This window comes from Microcebus murinus, chromosome 18 (assembly GCF_040939455.1).
Source record: "Microcebus murinus isolate Inina chromosome 18, M.murinus_Inina_mat1.0, whole genome shotgun sequence".
NCBI classification, from domain to species: domain Eukaryota; kingdom Metazoa; phylum Chordata; class Mammalia; order Primates; family Cheirogaleidae; genus Microcebus; species Microcebus murinus.
Genome location: NC_134121.1, coordinates 18,664,389 through 18,691,612, shown reverse-complemented (window position 1 = coordinate 18,691,612; position 27,224 = coordinate 18,664,389). Strand labels below are relative to the sequence as shown.

The window sequence follows — 27,224 nt, the reverse complement described above, 5'->3', positions numbered from 1 at the left end:
CTCCACTCTGCTATGTGAACTGGCCATGGTCATGCAAACTTTATTTTATTTTATTTTATTTTATTTTATTTTATTTTTTGAGGCAGAGTCTCACTTTGTTGCCCAGGCTAGAGTGAGTGCCGTGGCGTCAGCCTAGCTCACAGCAACCTCAAACTCCTGGGCTCAAGCAATCTTTCTGCCTCAGCCTCCCAAGCAGCTGGGACTACAGGCATGTACCACCATGCCTGGCTAATTTTTTCTGTATATTTTTAGTTGGCCAATTAATTTCTTTCTATTTTTAATAGAGACGGGGGTCTCGATCTTGCTCAGGCTGGTTTCGAACTCCTGACCTTAAGCAATCTGCCCACCTCAGCCTCCCAGAGCGCTAGGATTATAGGCAGAGCCACTGTGGCTGGCCTCATCATTAGATTATTTATTTGAGAATTTAGGATTGGACTGAGAAACCACTAATGAGTCCAAAGGTGGCTGGGATTTTAACATGTGGCCTGGGAGCTACATAGCAGCCATATTCCGCCTGCTAAGTGGATCAGAGGAGGAAGAAAAAAGCAGACAGGCAGAGAGAAAAGGAATGAAGCAGGGAGGGAGAAGCAGTCACTCAAGGTTGCTGCTCCTGGTTCCTTTCAGTGGCCTTGCTGTATACCTGTCCGTTAGTGCTATGAAAGCACCTATCTCTCCTTTTTTTTCCCTTAAGCTCGTTCAAATGGGTTTCTGCTCCTTACAACCAAAGAGTTCTACCTAATACAATAGAGGTAAATTGACTTACCATGGAATAGAAAGATATAGCTGGAACCTGGCCCGTGGGAATTTAAAAACAGCTGACTTTCTGGGCAATGGGTGTTACAACCAGGAGACAGAACCTCCCCTCTTTTAGTCTTTATAAAATAAATTGCATGAAAGGTTTAGGCCAGGCTGAATGAACATCAGCTCGTACAATGCGAACAGGGAGTGTATTGTCCCTGTTAGACGGTCCCAGGTTAGACCGTCATTTGTTTCCAGCTGGGAAAAAGCAGGGAGGAGGAAGAAGAGAGAAAAACTGGGGAGGAAGGAAAGCCAGCGGAGGAGTGGAGGGAAAAAACTGACATGGTGTGCTGCCCAGAAAATGTTTATACTTTCACATTTGGAGACTCTTTTACCTTGGGATGAAAAACGCTGATCAATTGCCAGGTTGTGTTTTGTGAATTAGATAGTATCCATAAAATTAGCCCTCTGACACGTTTCCAGCTGTTTCCCTAAAGCAGCCCAGGAGCAATCCTGACTCTCTTTTACAAGCAGAATTAAATACTGTGGCCTCCTGTTCCCCCCCTTGCCCAGGGTTTCAGTTTCTTTGCCATGTTCCTGGCTTGGCGGCTAACGGGGATGAAGAGAATGAATGATGCACAGAGGCGGGTGGGACAATGGGGCTGATTCATGGCTTGGGAAAACAGGGAATTATCACAGAGCAAACACTGGCCCTCCTTTTTGCCGAGGACACTGCGATGTTTAGCTGAAAGCATCTTGTTTGGATTCTTTCAACCACTGGGTAAGCGCCTAAATGAGGAAAACAATATGGGGCTCCCAGGGTCCCCCAGGACACTTAAAACAATCCTGAGATACCCTGGCAAAGCTTGCGATCTTTGTAAACAAGCAAAGAGAGGATTTTCAAACAGCTGTTAATTTCATTAAGAAGCCTCATTTTAAGGTCCCAGAACAGGCATTTCTTTTTATGCCAGGATTATCTCTGAGTTTTGTATTTGCATCCATTCCTGGTAGCTGAGCTTCTATGTCAGGTGTTAAATTTACGTTTTGGATTGGTGTTTTCACTTGAGCTTCATAAAGAATTTACATTTAGAACACTAAAAAATTGACCACACTAAATTTGATGGGCAATTTAGAAACTGTTTGTATACATTTTTTAATGTTACTATGTTGTACAAACTGTTTTGTGACAGTTTCATAAGCACTGTAATATGAAAATATTAATTTGCCAACACATTTTAATCTATAAGATAACTTTCCTTTCTTTTTTGTTTTGTGAGACAGAGTCTCACTCTGTTGCCCATGCTGGAGTGCAATGGCATCATCAGAGCTCACTGCAGCCTCGTACTCCTGGACTCAAGTGATTCCCCAGGCTTGGCTTCCCAAAGTATTGGGATTACAGGTGTGAGCCACCACTTCTGGCACAAAATAACGTCTAATAGATATATAGTGTATATGAATGAACCATCATTAGTCCCATGTTGGACAATTAGGATGCTTTTGATTTTTTGTAGCCATAAACTATACTTCACTATAAATTATTGTAGATAAATCTTTGCACACTTCCTATTTCCTTAGGGAAAAAAATTCTGGATTTTGGATTGCTGGGTCCAAAGAGATGCATTTTTTAATGCTTTTGACTCCTACTAAGAAATTGCCCTCTGAAGTACAGTTTATGCTTTTGCCAAGTATGAAAATGCTTTCCTTTACACACATTTAGATCTCCATTATAACTTTATTTAGTTAATTTTTAATTTATTTATTTTTTGAGACAGAGTCTCACTGTGTTGCCCAGGCTAGAGTGCAGTGGCATCAGCCTAGCTCAGAACAACCTCAAACTACTGGGCTCAAGCGCTCCTCCTGCCTCAGCCTCCCAAGTAGCTGGGACTACAAGCATGCGCCACTATGCCCAGCTAATTTTTTTCTATATGTATTTTTTAGTTGGCCAATTAATTTCTTTCTATTTTAATTTAATTTAATTTAATTAATTAATTTATTTATTTTTGAGACAGAGTCTCACTTTGTTGCCCAGGCTAGAGTGAGTGTGGTGGTGTCAGCCTAGCTAACAGCAACCTCAAACTCCTGGGCTCAAGCCATCCTCCTGCCTCAGCCTCCTGAGTAGCTGGGACTACAGGCATGTGCCACCATGCCCGGCTAATTTTTTTCTATATATATTAGTTGGCCAATTAATTTCTTTCTATTTATAGTAGAGATGGGGTCTCGCCCTTGCTCAGGCTGGTTTCAAACTCCTGACCTCGAGCAATCTGCCCACCTCGGCCTCCCAGAGTGCTAGGATTATAGGTGTGAGCTACCGTGCCCAGACTATTTAGTTAATTTTTTTAATTTAATTTTCTTGAGTTTTCCAGGTAACTGATCTTATCATCTATAAACAGTAAACTTTGGTTTTTTGTTTCATCTACCAGATGAGCAAAAGTTGCAAGAATTTATATTTCAGTGTTGGTAAGAGTGTAGGTAAATGAATATTCTCAAACTGTATGAATATAAATTGTTAAGCATTTTTGGTGGATAACTTGAGAGTATCAGTGAAAAATTTTAAATCACATATACTTTGACCTAGCAATTTTACTTCTAGAAGAGTATTCTTCACAAGTGAGCAAAGATAGATGGATAAAGGTATTTCTTGAAATACTTTTTCTTTTGAGACAGAGTCTCACTCTGTTGCCTGGGCTAGAGTGCCGTGGCATCAGCCTAGCTCACAGCAACCTCAAACTCCTGGGCTCAAGCAATCTTTCTGCCTCAGCCTCCCGAGTAGCTGGGACTACAGGCATGCACCACCATGCCCGGCTAATTTTTTGTATATATATTAGTTGGCCAATTAATTTCTTTCTATTTATAGTAGTGATGGGGTCTCACTCTTGCTCAGGCTGGTTTCAAACTCCTGACCTTGAGCAATCCACCTGCCTTGGCCTCCCAGAGTGCTAGGATTACAGGTGTGAGCCACCGCACCTGGCCCAAAGCACTTTTTTAAATAGCAGAAATATTTAAAATAATTTAAAATTCATCTGTAGGGAATGGTTAAATAAATTGTGCTACATTCATGCTGTAAAATACTGTACAGCCATTAAAGAGAATAAGGTTGATCTCTAGTATCTACTTGGAAATTGGTCTATGCTCTTTTGCTAAGTTAAGAAAGTATGTTGGAGGATAATAGTATATTATGATCCCAGTTTTACTTTTCAAAATCTAAGCATATATACTCAAAAATATATATATGCCTGAATATACATAGAAAAGGGTGTGAAAAAGACACATGGAACTGTCGAAGGTGATTACCTCTAAGAAATGAATTGATAGGATAACAGGAAATGTTTACTTTTTGTTTTATAATACATGTTGTTTTAATTTTTTATGAACACTTATTCCTTTAAAAAAGAGGAAAGTAATGGGTCTACTCCTTTACAATTTTATACCTTCTATTTATTTTTCTTATCTTATTGTGTTAGCATAGAATTTTGAGAACAATTGTTTCTAAGAGTAGTAATAGATGCCATTCTCCTCTCGTTCCTGACTTTAATAGTTATACCTTTAGTATTTTGCGATTAATATTGGCTATTTGTTTCTGATATTCTTTTTTTTTTTTTTTTGAGACAGAGTCTCGCTTTGTTGCCCAGGCTGGAGTGAGTGCCATGGCGTTAGCCTAGCTCACAGCAACCTCAAACTCCTGGGCTCAAGCCATCCTTCTACCTCAGCCTCCTGAGTAGCTGGGACCACAGGCATGTGCCACCATGCCCGGCTAATTTTTTCTCTATATATTAGTTGGCCAATTAATTTTTTTCTATTTATAGTGGAGACAGGGTCTTGCTCTTCCTCAGGCTGGTTTCGAACTCCTGACCTTGAGTGATCCACCCACCTCCGCCTCCCAGAGTGCTAGGATTACAGGCATGAGCCACCACGTCCGGCTGTTTCTGATATTCTTTTTTTTTTTTTTTTTTTTTTTTTTTGAGCCAGAGTCTCCCTTTGTTGCCCAGGCTAGAGTGAGTGCCGTGGCGTCAGCCTGGCTCACAGCAACCTCAATCTCCTGGGCTCAGCGATCCTACTGCCTCAGCCTCCCTAGTAGCTGGGACTACAGGCATGCGCCACCATGCCCGGCTAATTTTTTTTGTATATATATTTTTAGCTAGTCAATTAATTTCTTTCTATATTTTGGTAGAGACGGGGTCTTGCTCAGGCTGGTTTTGAACTCCTGACCTCGAGCAATCCGCCCGCCTCGGCCTCCAGAGTGCTAGGATTACAGGCGTGAGCCACCGCGCCTGGCCTGTTTCTGATATTCTTTATAATGGTAAGGAAATACCTTACTATTCTTATTTACTTGGGAGGTTTTCATCAGGTAAGTTTGTTGAATTTTCTTTTTTTTTTTTTTACTGGAATCATCTGGCAATGTTGAATTTTATTAAAGGCTTTTTGTCATCTATCAGGATGATCATATAGTTTTTTTTCCGTAGTTTAAGTAGTATGATGAATCACAACAATATATTTTCAAATATTGAACAATCCTAACATCCCTCCTGAGAATAAATCATTCTTGCTCATATTATTATTATTTGAATATACTTGCTGGATTTGATACGTTCTTTTATTTAGCATTTTTTATTGTATAAAAATATATAACATACAATTTACCATGTTAACCTTTTTTTTTTTTTTTTTTTTTTGAGACAGAGTCTCGGATTTGTTGCCCAGGCTAGAGTGAGTGCCATGGCATCAGCCTAGCTCACAGCAACCTCAAATTCCTGGCTCAAGCAATCCTCCTGCCTCAGCCTCCCAAGTAGCTGGGACTACAGGCATGCACCACCATGCCCGGCTAATTTTTTCTATATATATTAGTTGGCCAATTAATTTCTTTCTATTTATAGTAGAGACAGGGTCTCTCTCTTGCTCAGGCTGGTTTTGAGCTCCTGACCTCAAGCAATCCGCCCGCCTCGGCCTCCCAGAGAGCTAGGATTACAGGCGTGAGCCATCATGCCCGGCCATGTTAACCATTTTTAAGTGTACAATTCAGTAGCGTTAAGTATATTCACATCGGTTTAAAACAAATCTTCAGAACTTTTCATATAGCAAAACTGAAACTCTACACCCATTAAACAACAGCTCACCTACTCCTTCTCCCCCCAGCCTCTGGTAATCACTATTCGACTTTCTGATTCTATGAATTTGACTACTTTAGATATCTCATATTACTGGAATCATGCAATATTTGTCTTTATGTGATTTACATTTCATTTAGAAAATGTCCTCAAGGTTCACACATGTTGTAGCATGTGACAGGATTCCTTTCCTTTTTAAGGCTAACAAGTATGCCATTTTATGTATATACCACATTTTGTTTATCCATTTGTCCTTTGATGGACAGTTGGGTTGCTTCCATCTCTTGGCTATTGTGAATAGTGCTGCTATGAAAATAGGTGTGCAAATATCTCTTTGAGATCTTGTTTCCAATTCTTTTGGATATATATACAGGTGAGACTGCTAGATTATATATAAATTATATTTTTATTTTATTTTATTTATTTTTTGAGACAGAGTATCTTTCTGTTGCCAGGGCTAGAGTGTAGTGGCGTCAGCTTAGCTTGCAGCAACCTCAAACTCTTGGGCTCAAGCGATCCTCCTGCCTCAGACTTCCCAGTAGCTGGGACTACAGGTTCCCAACACTGCGCCTGGCTAATTTTTACTATTTTTAGTAGAGAGGGCGTCTCATTCTTTCTCAGGCAGATCGTGAACTCCTGAGCTCACGAGTGCTAGGATTATAGGCATGAGCCACCATACCCAGCCTATACTTCTTACTTTTAAAAGGGAAAGGGGGCCAGGTGCCGTGGCTCACACCTGTAACTCCAGCACTTTGGGAGGCTGAGGCAGGAGGCTCACTTGAGGCCAGGAGTTCAAGACCAGCTAGCCAGGTGTAAGGTGACACATCTTAATCTCTCAGGAGGCTCAGGCAGGAGGATTGCTTGAGCCCAGGAGTTCAAGGCTGTAGGGAGCTATGATCCTGCTACTGCACTTCAACCAGGAGGACAGAGAGAGATCTTGTCTCACACAGACACAAAAAAAGGGTTGGGGGAAGGGGTAGAAGTAGCTTCAGGCATGAATGGATCCAGGGTATAAAGCCTGTCAGATTCTTTCTTCTCTTTGTTTCTCCTCCCTGCCATTTTTCCTGTATGGGCCTCATTTTCTAATATTGGCAGTTGTAACAGCCTGGAGCCACAAGTAGCTCTGGCTTCAGTCAGCACAGAGAGCACATGAATATATTCTTCTTGTAACAAAATTCAGATAACACAGAAATTCAAAAGTAAATAGGATAAATCCCCCTTACAGCATCAGAGTGGCACAAATCCAGGGGGTGCATTTCATCATAGTCTGTGTGGAAGGCTGTGCACTGCCCAGAGAAAACTGTGTATTGGAGCAGGCTCTAAGAGATTTCTTTGTATTAATTCTTCCATCTGTATATGAATCTAGAATTATCTCAAAATAAATTGTTTAATTAAAAATAAAAAAAGAAAAAAGGACTGTCCTATCCAAATGCCAATAGTGGCCCTGTAAGAAACACTAATACAAGGGGCCATTTAGTCACCATTAAAAGATGATGCTTTGGCCAGGTGTGGTGGCTCATGCCTGTAATCCTAGCACTCTGGGAGGCCGAGGCGGGAGGATCCCTCAAGGTCAGGAGTTCGAAACCAGCCTGAGCAAGGGCGAGACCCCCGTCTCTACTATAAATAGAAATAAATTAATTGGCCAACTAATACATATGTATAAAAAATTAGCCGGGCATGGTGGCGCATGCCTGTAGTCCCAGCTACTTGAGAGGCTGATGCAGAAGGATCACTTGAGCCTAGGAGTTTGAGGTTGCTGTGAGCCAGGCTGACACCACGGCACTCTAGCCCAGGCAACAGAGTGAGACTCTGTCTAAAAAAAAAACCAGATGATGCTTTATTTTTTATTTATTTATTTTTGTTTGTTTTAGCATATTATGGGGGTATAAGTGTTAACGTTACATATATTGCCCATGCTCCCCCTCCCCCCAAGATGATACTTTTGAAGACTATTCAATGACATTGGAAAATGTTTATTTTTAACGTTTAGTTAAAAACTATTAGGATTCAAAATTGCATTTAACCTAAGCTTCTGATTTTGTGAAAAATATTTACTTACATATATGCAAAAATATTGGAAAAGACAGGTATAATTTTAAAACTGTGGTTATATCTGACTTAATGGGATTACTTGGGATTTTCACATTTTTTTCATACTTTGAGTTTTCCAATTTTATTTTTTGCTATTAGAATAAGTAATAAATAAATGAAGTAAACAAATTATTAGTGAGAGGGAAGAGCCATTGTCACAAATAAGCAGGCTGTGGATTGTGGGATGTAAGGGCCCCCTGTCCTAAATTATCTCCTGTGCCACTTGTCAGAGTATTCCCACTAATCTGTTTGCAATCCTAGAAGATGCACAAGTGTTTAAAACAAACCTAATTTTATAAAGAAGCAGTTTGGAAAAAAAAAATATATATTTTTAAATATACATGTATAAAAAGTGATAATAGGGAAAACATTATTATTTTGTTTAAGTACTGTACACTGGAATCCAGAAGGAAACCATAAATACTGGATGTGCAGCCATAATCTACTCACCTTTTAAAAGGATAGAGTGAGTGTACTAATTTTTCTTAAATGAAGAAGTGAATCTTGTGAGTCATGTCTGCTGACAAAGATGCACAGTGAGATGCTGGCATGGTGTGTTGGGGGTTGTAGTTTGGGCCCCAAATCACTACTTCAAACAGGGAAGCCCTGCTTTTTTGTTTTATACATATGGGCATTCTGTACAATATTTTGTTTGGAAAAATAAGCCTTGGAAAAAAAGAAAGCATAAGACTATCATTATGGTATGTCTTGATGTAACTTAGCATTAGTGGTTTTTCCAGACCATCGTTTTTGAGATCTGGAATTCAGTCCTTCCTTTTTCTGTACAGTCAATAGGGAAGGACGGACAATAGAAAGGGCAACTGTAGGGGGAGAGAGTGTTACTGTTGGAGGGAGCCAGGAAATTTCTCCTTGGTAGACGAAGGTTTTTGACTCATGGCTTTACACAAAGACAATCTAAGCAGCCTCACAGCGAGTCAATCTTGACTCGTTGTCAAGATATTCAAAACTTTCCAATCTAGATTATCCTTGCAGTCTTAACAGCAGATCAAAAATTTACTGGGTGCAGTTTTAGCCATTGCTACTTACATGCTGTGCAAATCAGTTCTACCTGCAATATCACTTAAAATTGGATAAAAGATGAATAGTATATATTATTTTTTAAATGTATTCATGAGAAAATTGTGAGTAGTCCTTCTCAAATAATCCAGGATAGTTCTGTCATCCAGGAGTGCTTAACTTTATTTCTGGTCCCATTTTTATACATCTTCTGACTGCTCCATGCCTTTGGTGAGGCAAAGAGTAAAGGGAAGGTCAAATTTTCCTTAAGGAATTATTCTTTTCTTTATTCTTTTAGATATAATAATGGTAATTGTGATTTTTTTTTTTTTTTGAGACAGAGTCTCACTTTGTTGCCCAGGCTAGAGTGAGTGCCGTGGTGTCAGCCACTCACGGTGCTAGCTCACAGTAACCTCCTGGGCTCAAGCAATCCTCCTGCCTCAGCCTCCCGAGTAGCTGGGACTACAGGCATGCATCACCATTCCCGGCTAATTTATATATATATATTAGTTGGCCAATTAATTTCTTTCTATTTTTTTTATAGTAGAGACAGGGTCTTGCTCAGGCTGGTTTTGAACTCCTGACCTTGAGCAATCTGCCTGCCTCGGCCTCCCAGAGTGCTAGGATTACAGGCGTGAGCCACTGCGCCCGGCCTAAAAGGATAATTATTAAAAATGTTAATAGTTAACGAGAAATAATAAATAGCATCATTTTTAAAAATCCTTACATCAAAAGGTAGGATCAAACATAATTTTTTTTTTAGTCATTATCTTCATCCACAACTACAAAGATGAAAATCCAAACTCCCTAATATGTTCTCAGTGCCTTGCATCATTTGATTCCTACCTATGTCTCTGATCTTGTCTCCCATTACTTTCCTCTGCTGGGTTACTCAGGGAATAAAACATGACTGGTGTCTTCTGGACCAGTGAAGCCAGGAGGCCTCCTTCTTTACTTCATTCAGTATTACTGCACCTTCTTCCATTTCCTTGGACACAGCAAGTGCTTCCTGCTTCAGGGCCTTTGCATGTGCTGTTCTGTAATCTAGAATCTTGTGGCGGTGGCTACTCAAGTCTCAGCCTAAATGTCACTCCTCAGACATGCCTTCTTCTTTTTTTTTTTCTTTTTTTTGAGACAGCCTCTTGCTACATTGCCCAGCCTGGGTTTCAACTCTCACAATTCTCCTGTCTCAGCCTTCTTAGTAGCTGGGACTATAGTTGAGTGTTACCACACCCAGCACGCTTTCATTGCTTTGTCACCATTTTTTTTGGTCACCATTTTTCTTTTTTCTGTCTTTGACAAGAATATAAACTCTATGAGCTCAGGGATTCTGCTTGTCTTATTCAGTGTGTATACTCAGCACCCAGTACACGATCTGTCATGTATTTATTTATTTATTTATTTTTTTGACACAGAGTCTCACTTTGTTGCCCAGGCTAGAGTGAGTGCCGTGGTGTCAGCCTGGCTCACAGCAACCTCAGTCTCCGGGGCTCAGCGATCCTACTGCCTCAGCCTCCCAAGTAGCTGGGACTACAGGCATGCGCCACCATGCCCGGCTAATTTTTTGTGTATATATATTTTTAGTTGGTCAATTAATTTATTTCTATTTTTGGTAGAGACGGGGTCTCGCTCAGGCTGGTTTCGAACTCCTGACCTTGAGCAATCCGCCCGCCTCGGCCTCCCAAAGTGCTAGGATTACAGGCGTGAGCCACCACGCCCGGCTCTATTTATTTTTTTGAGACAGAGTCTCACTCTGTTGCCTGTGCTAGCGTGCTGTGGCATCAGCCTAGCTCATAGCAACCTCAAACTCCTGGGCTCAAGCAATCCTTCTGCCTCAGCCTCCCTAGTAGCTGGGACTATAGGCATGTGCCACTATGCCCGGCTAATTTTTTCTGTATATTTTTAGTTGGCCAATTAATTTCTTTCTATTTTTAGTAGAGACAGAGGCGGGGGGGGGGTGTCTCACTTTTGCTCAGACTTGTTTCAAACTCCTGACCTTAAGGGATCCTCCCGCCTCGGCCTCCTAGAGTGCTAGGATTACAGGCGTGAGCCACCTCACCGGGCTGATCTGTCATGTATTTAATAGAAGGCACTCAATAGATATTTGTTGAATGAATGAATTAAATTCTAGCCAGTTTTTAAAGTCCTGCTTTAAATCACCTCCTTCATAAGGCCTTCTTTAAGTCTTCCACATAAGAATTAATCTTTTATTCCATTAGGTAAACAAAATGGTCATAAAGGTGCTGAAAGCTTGTTTTACTCTTTCCCTGGTCTATGCGGTGGCATCCCAAGTGAATTTGGTACACCTTTATTTTGTATTGTTTCTTTACATTAGAGCTTCAATAATCATTTTTCTATATATACATTTTAAAAACATTTCAGATTACAAAGTGCTGCTTTTAACTATTCCTTCTATGTCTAGGCCGACAGTTTCACTCTGTTAATAGCCTTTAATTTGTTTCTGTGGACTTCCAATGTACATGACACATGAGGATGTCATGAAACTGAGATGAAGAATGACTGGTCTTGTTGAACTTGCCCTCACTGACATATCCATGCCTTGGGGAAATGCAGGTACACACATTAATTAGCTGAAATCTCCTAGAGTGAGTCCCTGGCCTGTTGGGCCATGGTTCTCCTTTAAATGGGACTTTGATTCCCATAATTTATACATCCAAAAGCTTCCTTCTCACAATTTGCTAATTGCTTTCTATCAAATTTGCACACATAACAATGCACATTTGCCTATAAACTACAGAGGACAGTTTAATTCTCAAAATAATGTTTTAACGTTTGTACTCATTGTAAAGAGATTTTTGTACTAGAGATACCTTTAGAAGACATTTTGTCCTCTTCCCAATAGCAATATTTTTGGTGTGTTTCTTCCAGTTAGCTTGTTTATGGAATTGTTTAAACTAACACTAATTTTACTGCAGCAATTGAAATAAATGTTTCCATTTTGAAAATGTCTGCTGAAAAAATAAAGATTTGCAATTCAAATGAATAGAGAGATTAACTGTTAGATTGTGGTAAGTAAAAATGGATGTTTGTACTTAATTTTTTTTCAAGAAACATTGCCCAAAATGTCCATTATTAAATATTTCCTGGAGATATAGTAAGCTCTGTGTAAGTCCTTATGAATTATGATTGATAATAGATGTCTTAATTCTCCATTTTCAATAGACAAGGATTTATTAAGATAGATCTATCATCCTAGCAACTAACTGGAGAGAAAGTGTATAGAACCATAGCACATTGGTCCACATCAAATTAAGCACATAAGACAGTTTCTGTTTGGAAAAATCATAATTCAGGGAGAGAGTTTTATACTTTCCTGCAAAGGGAGTTTTTTTTTTTTTTTAAGGATTGCTATAGAAATAAAATCTGATTATCAATTAATTTAGTGCATAATTACATATTACAGATTATAAAGTTTTCTAAATACACGAGTCTGCAAACTCAAGGTTTACAGGGGTTAGTGCTACCAATTTGTATTAAATCAGTGTTTATCATTGTGCTTCTCATTTCTTTCTGGGCGATTTTGTTGACTTTTAGAGTATTCATTTAAAAAATAAAGAACTGATTTACTCAGCTAATTAAATATTAAGTAGCATGATATCAGGCAATAATAAATATTTTAAAAGGTAAAAGTGTGGATTCTTAGAACAAAGGGATTTATTGTTTATTGACAATTACTGGACCTGAGTAAACATCACAGACCAAAGCTCTGTGCCTCATCTTGTTGTCCTTATTTAATTAGAAAATTCCGTACGTGTAAACCCAGAAAAGACTTTCCAGAGACCATTTGATTTAGTCCCCTGTCTTCATGAAGGCAAAAGCCAAACCCTCCACACAATTGGCTCATGTTCCTTTTGAACACAGCCAAGGATAGAGACAGCCTTTCTTAATAAAAGGAAACTTGTTTTGGTACCAAGCAACAGCAATGGTTACATGAGTTACCTATGAGTCCCCACTAAGATAAGATACTCTGCACATGCAGCATCTCCTCTATTTTTACAAAAGCCTTACAAGTTAGTTAGTAGGTCTATTTTATAGAGAAACCAAGGCCAAAGAGAGGAATGGTAATTTACCCAAGGTCATACTTCTGGTAAGTGGCTGATCTAAGACTCACACCTAAGTTTTCTCTTTCATTAACTCTGCTGCTTCCCAAATGCAGTGCATAGTATGTACCTACATAAAGGGAAGTAATGAAACACAAGCTTAAGCCTATGTTCCAGGAAAAGTTTCTTTAGACAATACAAATAAATGATGAAATAACCTCATTCGATAACTCATATTAAAAGAATATCCCGTATGGAATTATTCAGAACCCCAAATCTCGCTTTCTAAAAATCAAGGGTCCCTGTGTAGAATAAATTGACTACAAATGCCCAGGACTTCTTAGTCATCAATATTTCAACCCATAATTTAGCAAACACACACAGACATTCCTTACACGGATAAAGTTCCAGGTCTTTCTGTAGGTGTCAGTTTCAAGATTTCAAGAGTCGTGTGTGTGTGTGTGTGTGTGTGTGTGTGTGTGTGTGTGTGTGTGAGAGAGAGAGAGAGAGAGAGAGAGAGAGAGAGACTAAGGAAAAGAATAGCTGAATCACATCTAAAAGCTAATCCTCCCAATTTAAAACCTATAATAGAAATGAAGACAAGGCATTCCATCTGCCTTTGAACATCAACAGCTCCACCTCGCAAGCCAACCAACCTACTCCCCTCCCTCGGCCCCCCCTAACTGGGGAATAATCGCGCAGGCCAGAGGCAGAGGGGCGGCAGCCCGCCCGGACCCGCTACTCAGCCTCGCGGGCCCGGAATGCACGGTGCCAACCGGCCCCGCCGTCGGCAGGGGAAGCGGGGAGAGCGTCGTATGAGGGTAAAAGCAGGGCGGGAAGGGGAGCAGAGCTGGAGTCCGTAAGGGGCCACCACAGTCAGACGAGGGTCTAGGAAAAAGGAGCCTTCCCCAAGGTTACAGAGGCGTGAAGAGCGTGAGAAGCAGCACCTCCTGCGCAAACTCGCCCACCAGCCCCTCTGCAGCGCCAGGGCGCCCGCCCGCTAGGCGGAAGGCAGCGCGGCTCAGGGCCCGGCCCCGGCCCAGCGCATGCGCCGCAGCCCCTCCTCCGCTCCCGGCCCCCTCCCTCCCTCTTCCTGGCGGGTCTGGGGCGGCGGCGGTGGCGGCGGCGCGGTGACGTCAGGGCGTTGGGGCAGCTCCTGTGACAGACGGAGCTGGAGCGGCGGGGCGGCGGCGGAGTCCGGCGGCCGAGATAGCGAGTGAGCGAGCGAACGAGCAGCGACCCGGGGGTCTAGGGAGCGAGAAGGAGAAGAAGGGCAGCTCCCGGGCGCGAGCGAGAGAAACCGCGAGCGCCGGGCGTGGGCTCGAGCCCCGGAACGGCTGAAGAGCCCGCCCGCTCCCCTCCCCTCCCCCTCCTCGGGACCGGGCCCAGCGCGCCATCCTCCCCCTCCCTCCTTCCCTCCCTCCCTCCTTCCTCCCTTCCCTCTCCCTCCCCCCTCCCCCGCCGGTGGATGGGAGTGAAGGACGGAAGAGGCCCTGCGGAGGCGGCGGTGCAGCGCTCCGGTAAGGCGGCGAGGATTTGCGCCCTCCATTCTGTCTCCTCCACTGCGCTCGGGCGGCTGCGGGCCGGGCCCGGCGGCCTGACGAAGTGGCTGCGCCGGTCCCCTCCCTCCCATTCTCCCCTCCCCCTGCCGCCGCCGCCGCCTCCTTCTTCTTCTCTCCTCGCTCTCAAAATGGCGGCCGCGACGGCCGTTGAGTGAGAGACACGGGAGGAGGGGAACTGGCCGGGGAGGGCGCTGCCCTCGCTCCCCTCCTCCCCGGCCCGGGCTCCGGGGATGCCGGGCCGCCGCGACTCCACCCGCGGCCCTGCCCGAGAAGGGATCACTCTCCTCCCTCGGTGACTTAGCAAGAAAAGTATTCTTGGGTAGGAAGGGCGTGGGGAGCAGGTCGCTCTCTGATCTTGGGGAAAGGGCTCGGCCCTTCCCTCCCCGGCCGCGGAGGCGAGCTCCGCAGTCCCCACCCCACCCGCAGTTATTGGCTTGGGACCGGGCTCAGCCCCGCGCCTCCTCGGCACCCGCAGGGCCTTCCAGGCGTTCCGTCCCCCACCTGTCCTTAGGATGGGGTTGACCTGAGGAGGATGGTCCACTGCCTCCCTGGCACCCCAGTGCGGTGGTCCGACCTCCGTACCCACCGAGGGGGAGCGGCCCGACCCTACCGAACAATCTGCAGCATCCATCCACCGAATCAGGCAGGATTTTCCTTTCTGCCACCGGCTCCTTGAACGAGAGTTGCCTTTTGACGTTGTTAACATTGAGCTTGGAGGCCCTTTGCCATTCCCCTTCATCTAATCTAATCTCCCCACTCCTTTGGGAAACGCAGTGCCTGTATGTGTTTACCCTCTTTAGCCTCCCAAGTGAGAAAATGCATTTGAGGTGGTGGGCAGATTTTGTCTCTGTCTCTCTAAACGTAACAGTAGAGAGGAGGAGGTTTTCAGTAGCTGAGATAGGAGAGAGCAAGGTACCTTGGCATTATTTGTTATTCTCCCTTTCTTCAGTGACTTAGCAAGAAACTCCTTGAGAGGAGGGCAGGAAATTTTCGGTTGGGGTTGGGGTTTGGGTCCAGTTTATATCAATCCTTTGGTTAAGAAATTCTGCTTTTGAAGAGAAGGACTAGATTTGTGGTCCTGTTCCTAATGGGCGATGTCATGCCAAGGTCTCCCCCTCCCCCTTTCCTTAGGAGGCACTCGGGAGAAAGAGAGATATTACAGTTATTTCGACCTCTGGTTTAAGCACACAATCCTTGAGATTCATAACGTTTTAAAGTATAAACAAAAAATTTGTGCCATTTTTGGCAGTTCTATTTTTGTTAGGGGGTGGGTTGTTTTGTGTGATTTTTTTTTTTTTTTTTTTTTTTTTGAGGCTAGGGCGGAGGAGACAGTGCTTGGGCCTTTCATACCAGTAATAATGTCATTCCTCTCTCTTGCCACGATAGTGTTTGCTTAAATTTTTTTTTTTTTTTTTTTTGCTGCAGTAGGGCTTGATTGCTGCAGGGTCCAATCTCTTTATCAGGGAAATTTCCTGCTTGGGTATGTTGATGATGTTGAATATACATTAAAAGCTTTTACTTAAAAAATTCTGATTTGGTTTTAAGGTATTAGCTAGCTTTTAATCTCTAATGGGTGTCTTTCAGGACACGGTTTCACAAACTAATTGACCATTGCAATTTGCAGTTTTTATTAAGGCAGAAGAGTAGTCTTTATTAGGGTGATTTTTCTTTCATGTTCATAAATGATCATTGTTTGGATTTTTCAGAAGGGGAGAATCTCCTAAAAGAAATTTAAAGCTAGTATGTATTTTGAAAATCAGAGAGAGAATCACAGTTTTTCACATAAAATATTCTGTATTTGTTGATTTTTATGGAGCAAGCCCTATTTTGGTACCTCCCCCGACACACACTTCTTTTAAAAAAAATGGGCTAATATTTGTGGATGCTGTGAACAGCCATTGAGCTGAGAAGACTGGGTGGAGTAAGGGAGCAGAAGCTGTGAAATGCTAGATTGCCCTTTCATAGCGTCTTTCTTTTGCTTATGTTTTGTAAGGTTATTTCATACTAATTGTGGCTACAACAAAGGCATTTCTCTATAATGAATCTTAAAATCTCATGTTTTCCACCTTTTTGCAAGATAGGCATTGAATGACTGGGATAAAAAGCAATGTCCCTGCTTCAAAGCAGACATTTATTGTCTATATATTTATCTATGTGTGTGTGTATATAAAAAGATACATATACATATGTATATGTACATACCCTTGTTCATGTTTTTGTTTTAGTCAAATAAGTATAAATTAATGATTCTCAGAAGTATTCGGCAAGAAACAGTAGTAGGTACAGGTATACTGCAAAAATCTAGTAAGAACACTATGGTTTTACTTTAGTTTGCATTAGAGCAGTAAGTCTATTTGGGATTTTTAAATAATGAACATCAAAGATGAGAAAAAAATAAGGTATTTGCAGTAAAGGCTCTTTATATAGATCTTTTCTCTTGTGTTGCCCCTCAAAAGGGACCTTTTTGTGAGATACTGCCATAGAAGGGATAGGTCACTTTAATGTATCAAGCATTCACATGAATAGACATCTTCAAAAGAATTTCAGATTTGTGTGGTAAATGTGATTTTGATGGGCCTTATAAATGTTTGTCTATGTAAGATATATTTTTATATTTTTGTTCTTTTTAATGTGATTAGAAAGTAGAAGGGTTAATATGGTGAGGAAAAAGTAAGGTTGGGAATGATAATTCACTATATCATATGTCTGACATAGCCCCATCCCTACTATTCGTAGGTATAAAAGCACACTAAGAGTGGTGATTTTTCAGTAGATTATTAGTCAGTCAAGAGCTTATGATAATTTATCTTAAGTAAGAGAGCTTTAGTTCCAAATGTGTGTGTGTATATGTTTCTGATACATTGGCAGAATCTTATCCTTAATTTGGAGATTAGTTTTTATAATCCTGTATTTATAAAACTTTTAATGAGATTGGGATAAGTTAAAATTTTTAGTAGAATTGTTTGGTATCTATTTTTCCAGATAAAATAGCTCTAGTGTAAAAGATTTCAAGATGTTTTAGGGAAGGAATAATCAGTATCTCATAATTTTTGGCTTTCTGGCTAGAACATACGTGTTTCATTGTCTGTATTCTATTTTTTAAAAAGAATATAAATGTTTCCCTCTTGATTATATACTAAGTAATAGATATTATATTTATATACATATATATGAATGACTTTACCATATGGCTTATATTTTAAATATCCAAGAAAAAGTACAACCTTTTTGTTTTCATGTGATTCATATTATTCACAATTTGTTATTTTAATAAATAAGCCATAGAAATTATGGAGATGGAGATATCTTAAAAAACAAACCCAAAGCAAAATCTTAGGGCAAAGAGAATTTTCCAATTCTTCCCATTGAGTTCTAAAGCAGTGAGTCATGTACTCTTTTGCCAGAGGGACTTGAGGCTCCATTGGTTTTAAAACCAAGCTGGCCATTTCTACTTGTCCTAAAAAAGATTTTTTACTTGACTCTAAGGCTCTGTTATGAAAATATTTCATTATGACAGGTAACCTGTTTTTATGTACTCTAGAAAGATAGTTAAATTTTGAAATGGAACTTTGCCACTGTTCTTATGCTTTCTACAATACAACTGTTACTGTTTTTTACTTATAAAGTTACTCTATTTAAAATAAAACTAATGGTATACAATATGAATTCTGAAAAGAAAAAGCAAACCTGCTGTTCTGAAAATGCTTAGCTGTCGAGTGACTCCTAGTTGTTGAAGGCCAAACATTTTGAGAAATACATATTTCATGAAGAAAGATGCTGTATTATATAAGCCTAATAGTTAACTGCAATGAAGATTTTTTGGATTGTTCTAATTTTGTTGCTGGTTTGTTATGACACTTTGGCTAGTCATTTAAATGGAACCTTAGTTTAACTTCTGCTATCTATATAATTTTTAACCTTGGCACAGCAGTTATAGATTTTAATTGATATTTGTGAAATGCTTTATACTTATTGGATGCAGGCATCATAAGTGCTTATTATTTTGATTTACTGTTTTCTCTTCAAAAGATGGTGGCTTTTGGTTGAAACTTACCATGTTAAGACTAATCTGCATTTGTCAAGGATACTTCTCAAAAGATATTCTCTAAAGTGTTGTCATTTAACATTGTCATAAATATTTCTCTAGAACTTTGTATTGAACTTGGTACTCATTTTAACTTGTTCTGTCAGCTACTTTTTAAGGTAGGTTGATATTTTTATGGATAAGAGAACTAAAATCCGGAGAATTTCTTTTCCTAAGGTCACAGGTTAGGTTAGTGGCTAGAATGACATAAATATTATGGTCACTGAACCAACCACTTGGGTATTGCCTTGCATGATGATACATTCCATTTTCTTTTTGTAACTATTGGACTCTTTATCTTTGTTAATTTTTTTCTTTTCTAAAATGGTGAAAATTGGTGGCATTTATTGCCTGCATCATTTAAATTGGCATCTATTAACATGTGGTCTTGTATTGTTGACTGTTTTGAATGCATAAGGCCATAGGCATTTGAGTAGATTCTCCCAGAAAGTGCCTAATACTGCTTTACAGATAGTGTTAATAAGTAAATAAATACTGTTGCTGTTTGATTGAATGCAGGGTTGTGTGAAAGGAAATGTGCTATCCTAAAGTTCTTTTTAATAATTAACTCCAGTGATCTCTTTAGAATTAGGGTGATGGAGGGAAGAGTGTTTATACTTCCTATCTAGAGATTTTATGTTGTCCCAGGAAAAGGGTCACACTTCCACAAAAGTCTCAAGTATAAGAAGTTAATTAACTGGACAAATTATTTCTTTTTTTTTTTCTTAACCTACAATTGAACATTTGTATATCTATGCATTTTGATTATCTGCTTTTGGGGCTATTTTTTTTTTTTTTTTTTTGAGACAGAGTCTCGCTTGTTGACCAGGCTAGAGTGAGTGCCATGGCATCAGCCTAGCTCACAGCAACCTCAAACTCCTGGGCTCAAGCAATCCTTCTGCCTCAGCCTCCCGAGTAGCTGGGACTACAGGCATGCGCCACCATGCCCGGCTAATTTTCTATATATATTAGTTGGCCAATTAATTTCTTTCTATTTATAGTAGAAACGGGGTCTTGCTTTTGCTCAGGCCGGTTTCGAACTCCTGACCTCAAGCAATCCGCCTGCCTCAGCCTCCCAGAGTGCTAGGATTACAGGCGTGAGCCACCGCGCCCGGCTTGCTTTTGGGGCTCTTAAGTTGACAAGAATTGACAGTTAACTGAGGCTAAGAAATTTTCTGAGAGACTTTTTTTTTTTTCTGAGACTGAGTCTCAGTGTGTTGCCCCAGCTAGGCTGTCTAGAGTGCCGTGGTCTCAGCCTAGCTCACTGCAATCTCAAACTCCTGGGTTCAAGCGATCTTCCTGTCTCAGCCTCCAAAGAAGCTGGGACTACAGGTATGCACCACCACACCCAGCTAATTTTTTCTCTTTTTAGTTGCCCGACTGGCCAACTATTTTTTTAGTAGAGAGGCTCTGGCTCTGGCTCTGGCTCGGGCTGGTCTCGAACTCCTGAGCTCAAGTAATCCTCCCATCTCAGCCTCCTGAGTAGCTGGTTCTACAGGCATGCACTACTGCACCTACCTAATTTGTTGTTGTTGTTGTTAGGGATGGGGTCTTGCTATGTTGCCCAGGCTGGTCTCAAACTTCTGGCCTCAAAATGATCTTCCTGCCTCAGCTTCCAAAAGTGCTGAGATTACACGCATGAGCCACCATGCCTGGTCTCAACACTTTTTTGTGACCTACTCTTGCTGCTGTATGCATGTACATCTAGTTTAACTTATTTTTTAAGGGTGGGAAAAGGCTATACATTTAACAGTGTCAGAAAATAAGCTGTTGGCTAAAAACGTGAATATTTTATTTTATTAATTTTAATTAATTTTTTTTTTAAGGAGTTCGGGGTCTCACTGGCACACAGGCTGGAGTGCAGTGACAAGATCATAGCTCACTGCAGCTTCCAACTCTTGGGTTCAAGTAGCTGGGACTACAGGTGTGTGCCACCTTGCCTGGCTATGTTTTTTATTTTTTGTAGAGATGGCCTATTGCTGTGTTGCCCAGGCTGGACACCCTGGCTTCAAGTGATCTTCCCAAAGTGTGAATATTTTAGATTCTAGTCTTAACGCCACAATTTGGTGGCAATGTACCTTAGGCAAAATCTTCAGATTCCTTGCCTATAAATGGATAACATTGACCTTATCTAATTCATAGGGTATTTGTGACTATTAAAAGGTCTGTAAATCTTCAATAAATGTTTGTTATTATTAGGGACTCGCTTTTTTAAGGAAGAGAATTAATTTAACAGATTTTTACCACATAACTCTGTATGGTAAGTATGTTAATACAGTTTGTTCTTTTTTTTTTTTTTTCTTTTTTTTTTTGAGACAGAGTCTCGATTGTTGACCAGGCTAGAGTGAGTGCTGTGGCGTCAGCCTAGCTCACAGCAACCTCAAACTCATGGGCTCAAGCGATCCTTCTGCCTCAGCCTCCCGAGTAGCTGGGACTACAGGCATGCGCCACCACGCCCGGCTAATTTTTTATATATATATATCAGTTGGCCAATTAATTTCTTTCTATTTATAGTAGAGACGGGGTCTTGCTCTTGCTCAGGCTGGTTTTGAACTCTTGACCTTGAGCAATCCGCCCGCCTCGGCCTCCCAAGCGCTAGGATTACAGGCTTGAGCCACCTCGCCCGGCCTTCTTTTTTTTTTTCTTTTTTTTTTTTAAGAGACTGTGTTTCCTATGTTGCCCAGGCTAGTTTCAAGCATCTCAGCCTCTCATGTAGCTGGAACTATAGGCATGAACCACTGCACCAGATTTAGTTTTTATAGTTTTGAACATATTTCTTTAAAATTAGTGCTGGGAAATCTTTCTTCTTTGCTATCCATTATATATGTCTGAACCAGTGGTGGCTTGTTAGTGGACACAATGGGCTGTGTAAATCAATGCCAGATGGAAAAATTCAGGTTTTTAATATAAAATTATATTGCAAATAGCATTTTACTTAAACTGCAAAGTATAATTTACATTTAACAATGAAAATTTTTGTTTGAAAATTTTTTTTTTTTTTTTTTTTTTTGAGACAGAGTCTCGCTTTGTTGCTAAGGCTAGAGTGAGTGCTGTGGCGTCAGCCTAGCTCACAGCAACCTCAAACTCCTGGGCTCAAGCAGTCCTCCTGCCTCAGCCTCCCGAGTAGCTGGGACTACAGGTATGTGCCACCGTTCCCGGCTAATTTTTTCTATATATGTTAGTTGGCCAATTAATTTCTTTCTATTTATAGTAGAGATGGGAGTCTTGCTCTTGCTCAGGCTGGTTTTGAACTCCTGACCTCGAGCAATCTGCCTGCCTCGGTCTCCCAGAGTGCTAGGATTACAGGCGTAAGCCACCATGCCGGGCCTGAAATTTTAAATACTATTGATACTGTGTTTCTTTTTTTAAAAAAATAAACTTTTTGGCCGGGTGTAGTGGCTCACCTCTGTAATCCTAGCACTCTGGGAGGCCAAGGCGGGAGGATCGCTCAAGGTCAGGAGTTAGAAGCCAGTCTGAGCAAGAGCAAGACCCCGTCTCTACTAAAAATAGAAGGATATTAATTGGCCAACTAAAAATATATAGAAAAAATTAGCCGGGCATGGTGACGCGTGTCTGTAGTCCCAGCTACTCGGGAGGCTGAGGCAGGAGGATCGCTTGAGGCCAGGAGTATGAGGTTGTTATGAGCGAGGCTGACACCATGGCACTCTAGCCCGGGCAACAAGAGTGAGACTGTGTCTCAACAAAAATAAATAAATAAACTTTTTATTTTGGAATCTCTTTTTTTTTTTTTTTTTGAGACAGAGTCTCACTCTGTTGCCCAAGCTAGAGTGCCTGTGGTGTCAGCCTAGCTCACAGCAACCTCAGACTCTTAGGCTCAAACAAGCTTCCTGCCTCAGTCTCCTGAGTAGCTGGGACTACAGGCATGCGCCACCATGCCCGGCTAATTTTTTCTATATTTTTTAGTTGGCCAATTAATTTCTTTCTATTTTTTTTAATAGAGACAGTTGTCTGGCTCTTGCTCAGGCTGGTCTCAAACCCCTGACCTCGAATCTATCCTCCCGCCTCCCTATGCCTCCCAGAATGCTAGGATTATAGGCGTGAGCCACTGCGCCTGGCCTGGAATCATTTTCGATGTACAGAAAAGTTGAAAAGATAGTCTAGAGCAGGCGTCCTCAAACTACAGTCTGCGGGCCACATGCTGCCTGCCTAGGACGTTTATCCAGCCGGCGGCGTGTTTTTGCAGTAGCTGCCTGTCCTGCTCAGCAGCCGACTCGTCCTGTGCCCACAGTGTGCACTCTCCAACGGTCTAAGGGACGGTGAACTGGCCCCCTATTTAAAAAGTTTGAGGGCCCCTGGTCTAGAGAGTTCTTGAATATACCCTACACCCAATTTTCCTCATTGGTAGCATCTTACATTTCTGTGGTATGTTTGTCAAAATTAAAAAACTAACCTTGGTGTATTACTGCTAGCTAAACTTCAGACTATTTGGATTTCACCAGTTTTTTCACTAATGTCCTATCTTCCGTTTCCCTTTCAGTCTAAGGTACTGCATTGCATTTGTTTGTCTTATCTCCCCAGTCTCTTCTGGTCTGTGATGGTTTCTCAGTCTTTGTTTTTTTGTTTTTTGTTTTTTTTTCTATGACCGTGACAGTCTTGAGTAGTACTGGTCAGATGTCCTATAGAATGTCTTCCAAACTGGATTTGTCTGATGTTTTTTTCATGATTTAGACTGGGGTTTTGAGTTTTCTGGACGAAATATTTACTTCTCATTACATCATATCAGAGGCTATATAATACACACAAATATCACTGGCGATGTTAACCATCATCATTTGTTTAATGTGATGTTTGCCAGTTTTCTCTACCATAAAGTTATTACTTTTCCCTTCCCTACTTTGTCCTTATGAAGCTAGTCAAGTTCTACCTCCTGGACAGGAGAGCATTTACATATATTATTTGGGATTCTTCTGTAAGACAGATTGATCTTCTCTCCTCAGTCATTAAAATAACTTACATATTTAACTATCAGAAAATTTTGTTTAGAATTTTTTGTTGTTGTTTTGGAGACAGGGTCTTGCTCTCTTGCCGGGGCTGCAGTGCAGTGGCGCCATCATACCTCACTGCAATATCATATTCCTGAGTTCTAGTGATTCTCCTTCCTTAGCTTCCCAGGTAGCTGGGACTACAGGTGTGCACCACTGAGCCCAGCTAATTTTTTTATTTTTTGTAGCGGTGAGGTCTCACTCTTGCTCAGGCTGGTCTCGAACTCCAGACCTTAAGTGATTCCTCCTGCCTCAGCCTCCCAAAGAGCTAGGATTATAGGCATGAGCTACTACACCTGACCCAGAATTTTAAATATTACTAATTTAGATACCTCCAATTTTTTCTAGTTTGTGTTTTAAAATAGTGCGGGGGTGTGGTTTTTTTGTTGGTTTTTTTTTTTGTTTTTTTGTTTTTTTTTAGAGACAGAGTCTCACTTTGTTGCCCAGGCTAGAGTGAGTGCCTTGGCATCAGCCTAGCTCACAGCAACCTCAAACTCCTGGGCTCAAGCAATCCTTCTGCCTCACCCTTCCAAGTAGCTGGGACTACAGGCATGTGCCACCATGCCCAGCTAATTTTTTGTATGTATATTTTTAGTTGGTCAATTAATTTCTTTCTATTTTTAGTAGAGACGGGGTCTCACTCAGGCTAGTTTTGAACTCCTGACCTCGAGTAATCCGCCCGCCTCGGCCTCCCAGAGTGCTAGGATTACAGGTGTGAGCCACTGCGCCTGGCCAATAGTGTTTTAATGTACATAATTGTTTAAAGAATAAAGATGAGATAAGGCCTTTGAAGAAGCTATAAAATATATATTCCTCTAGAAATTAGTCTGAGAGTAAAACTCAGTGTTGGTTATCCAGACTGATGTTGAGTAAATAAGAGTTGGAATTTTAGAGAAGAGCTCTTCATTTAGGGGCTTGTTTAGAGGGAGACTGTTGTGATCTCTGGAGCAAAGCAAATGGGCTATCTTATTCATGGATTTCATGCTAGTATTTGAATTCACCCTGTTCTTTCCACCAAATAAATTTTATCTTATTTTTTACTTAATTGGAAACAAAGTTCTCACTGTATTGTCCAGGTTTGCCTCACATTCCTGGCCTCAAGTGATCCTTCTATTTCAGCCTCCTGGGTAGCTGGAAATACAGGAACAAGCAACTACACCTGGCTTCCAAAATAAAATTTATATATTGTAGCAGCAAACAAAATAATTTGACTGATTAGACTCTTATCTACAGAACTGGTTGATCCATGTCCTGAAAGAGATATTTATTTTACATTAAAGAGAATTTATAATTTGAGGACAAGATAATTCTTGAGAATTGTAGTTATTACAGTTCTTGCAGTTTTTAGTTGTTTCTACTTTTAAAACAATTATCTAATACCATTGTATATTTTTGTGTTTTTTTTTGAGACAGAGTCTCGCTTTGTTGCACAGGCTCAAGCGATCCTCCTGCCTCAGCCTCCCAAGTAGCTGGGACTACAGGCATGCGCCACCATGCCCGGCTAATTTTTTTCTATATATATTAGTTGGCCAATTAATTTCTTTCTATTTATAGTAGAGACAGGGTCTCGCTCTTGCTCAGGCTGGTTTTGAACTCCTGACCTCGAGCAATCTGCCCCGCCTTGGCCTCCCAGAGTGCTAAGATTACAGGCGTGAGCCACCGCGCCCAGCCCTGTTTTTCTTTTAAATTTTCATCATTTTTCTCTCCAGCGGACATTTACTTAGCTGTATCATATACTAAGCATTGGGAATACAAACATGATTGTCTGCTCCTGCCCTCAAAGATCTTAAAGTTTATAAATGTGTTTGACATGCAAAGGTGTCATATATGTTTGTGTGTATATATGTATATATCTTTAACTGTGCTGTAATCAAAATATGTACTTGGTGATATGTGAAAATATCATTTAGCATTTTCAGGGAAGCCTTGAAAAGGATGTTGGTTGAACATTTTTGAAGAAAGCTTTTCACATTGTGGTTGGTGGGGAGGATATTCTTGGCAGAGGAAGGGAATTTGCACACAGTCTCTTAAGTACAGGTTGGTGGTAAAGGGAAACTCCATGTAGCTCAGTATGGCTGGAGGGAAGGGTGAGAGTGAAGAAATCAGTACTTTCCCTGAGAACAGGGTGGTGCATGAACCATCTACATTGGAATTACCTGATAAAAATGCATATTTCCAGGCTCCATCTTAGATTTGTACATCAGAATTCCTAGAAGTGGCACCAGGGATATCTGCATTTTTCAATTGATTGTTTTTGAGAACTACTGCTTTTGTCCTTTGGCTACCAGTAGAGATTGTTATGATAAGTGCCATCATTAGATTTGCCTTTTAGAAAGGCAGCTGTCAGCATTGTGGAAGATGCAGCTGTGGAGGCCAGGAGACCCATGAAGAGACTGTGTAAGTGGAAGTACAGATTGAAAGAATGGATTTAAGAGGGTTTCGGTCAGCATGTATAAAATTAGTTGAATATGGGAATGAGGAGAGGTAAGGAATGAGGAGAGTGAGGAATTTATGTGTTTTTTTTGTTTGGGTTTGGTTACTACTAAGTGGATGTGGATGTTATGAAGTGGTAAGAAATAGGGAGTACCAAGGTTGGGGGTAGTGGTTATTGTCTGTGTGTTTTAATGGGTAATTAATTATGTATATTGGAGACTTGAATTCTAAGACATTTGGTGTTTCATATGTCTAGCCAGTGTAATAACAAAAGTTTTTTTATTGCTTATAACTTTGAGACATTAAAAAGTTCATTCTTGGCCGGGCGCGGTGGCTCACGCTTGTAATCCTAGCACTCTGGGAGGCCGAGGCGGGCGGATTGCTCAAGGTCAGGAGTTCAAAACCAGCCTGAGCGAGACCCCGTCTCTACTATAAAAAAATAGAAAGAAACTAATTGGCCAACTAATATATATATATAAAAATTAGCCGGGCATGGTGGCTCGTGCCTGTAGTCCCAGCTACTCGGGAGGCTGAGACAGGAGGATCGCTTGAGCCCAGGAGTTTGAGGTTGCTGTGAGCTAGGCTGACGCCACGGCACTCACTCTAGCCTAGGCAAGAAAGCTAGACTCTGTCTCAAAAAAAAAAAAAAAAAAAAAGTTCATTCTTTCATCAAAATGTATTCAGTGCACTGTTATAAGAACTGTGCTGAGGTACTAGGTGCTTCAGACAGAGAAGACAGCAAGAGTAGAGTCATATGGGTCACAAAATACGAAGAGGGAAGGCATGTATCTTGTGGGGCTCTGTGTTACTGAAGTGTCAGCAGGGTGAGATTTGATTAGAAATGAAACTTGAAATGTGGGCAGGGGCCAGATACTAATCAAAGACCATATAAACTGTTTTTTAAAACATGTGGACTTTAGGAAATAGGGAGGCAGCATAGAACGGTGGATAAGAGCCCAGAGTGGAATGTGGGTACCTGGGATTTAACTTCCAGCTCTGCTGCTTAGATAGCTGGATTGCATTGGGCTCGTTAAATTCTTCTAGGTTGTTGCAAGAAGTAAATGAATGTTTATAAAACACTTAAAATGGTGCCTAGCATATAGTAAGTGGGATATAAATATTTGTTAAATAAA

General features: G+C 41.1%; 1 protein-coding gene across 3 annotated transcripts in view; it reads left to right on the top strand.

Moving 5' to 3' along the window:
• Positions 1–14,157: 14,157 nt before the first annotated feature.
• PAFAH1B1 (platelet activating factor acetylhydrolase 1b regulatory subunit 1) overlaps positions 14,158–27,224 on the top strand; it is a 77,822-nt gene continuing 64,755 nt past the window's right edge. For 2 of the 3 annotated variants that reach the window (XM_012740704.2, XM_075994250.1), the window contains exon 1: positions 14,169–14,529. The gene's annotated coding sequence lies outside the window, so the exon portion shown is untranslated. Of the gene's footprint in view, positions 14,530–27,224 lie in introns of all 3 variants that reach the window. The other variant, XM_075994251.1, reaches the window with a different exon arrangement.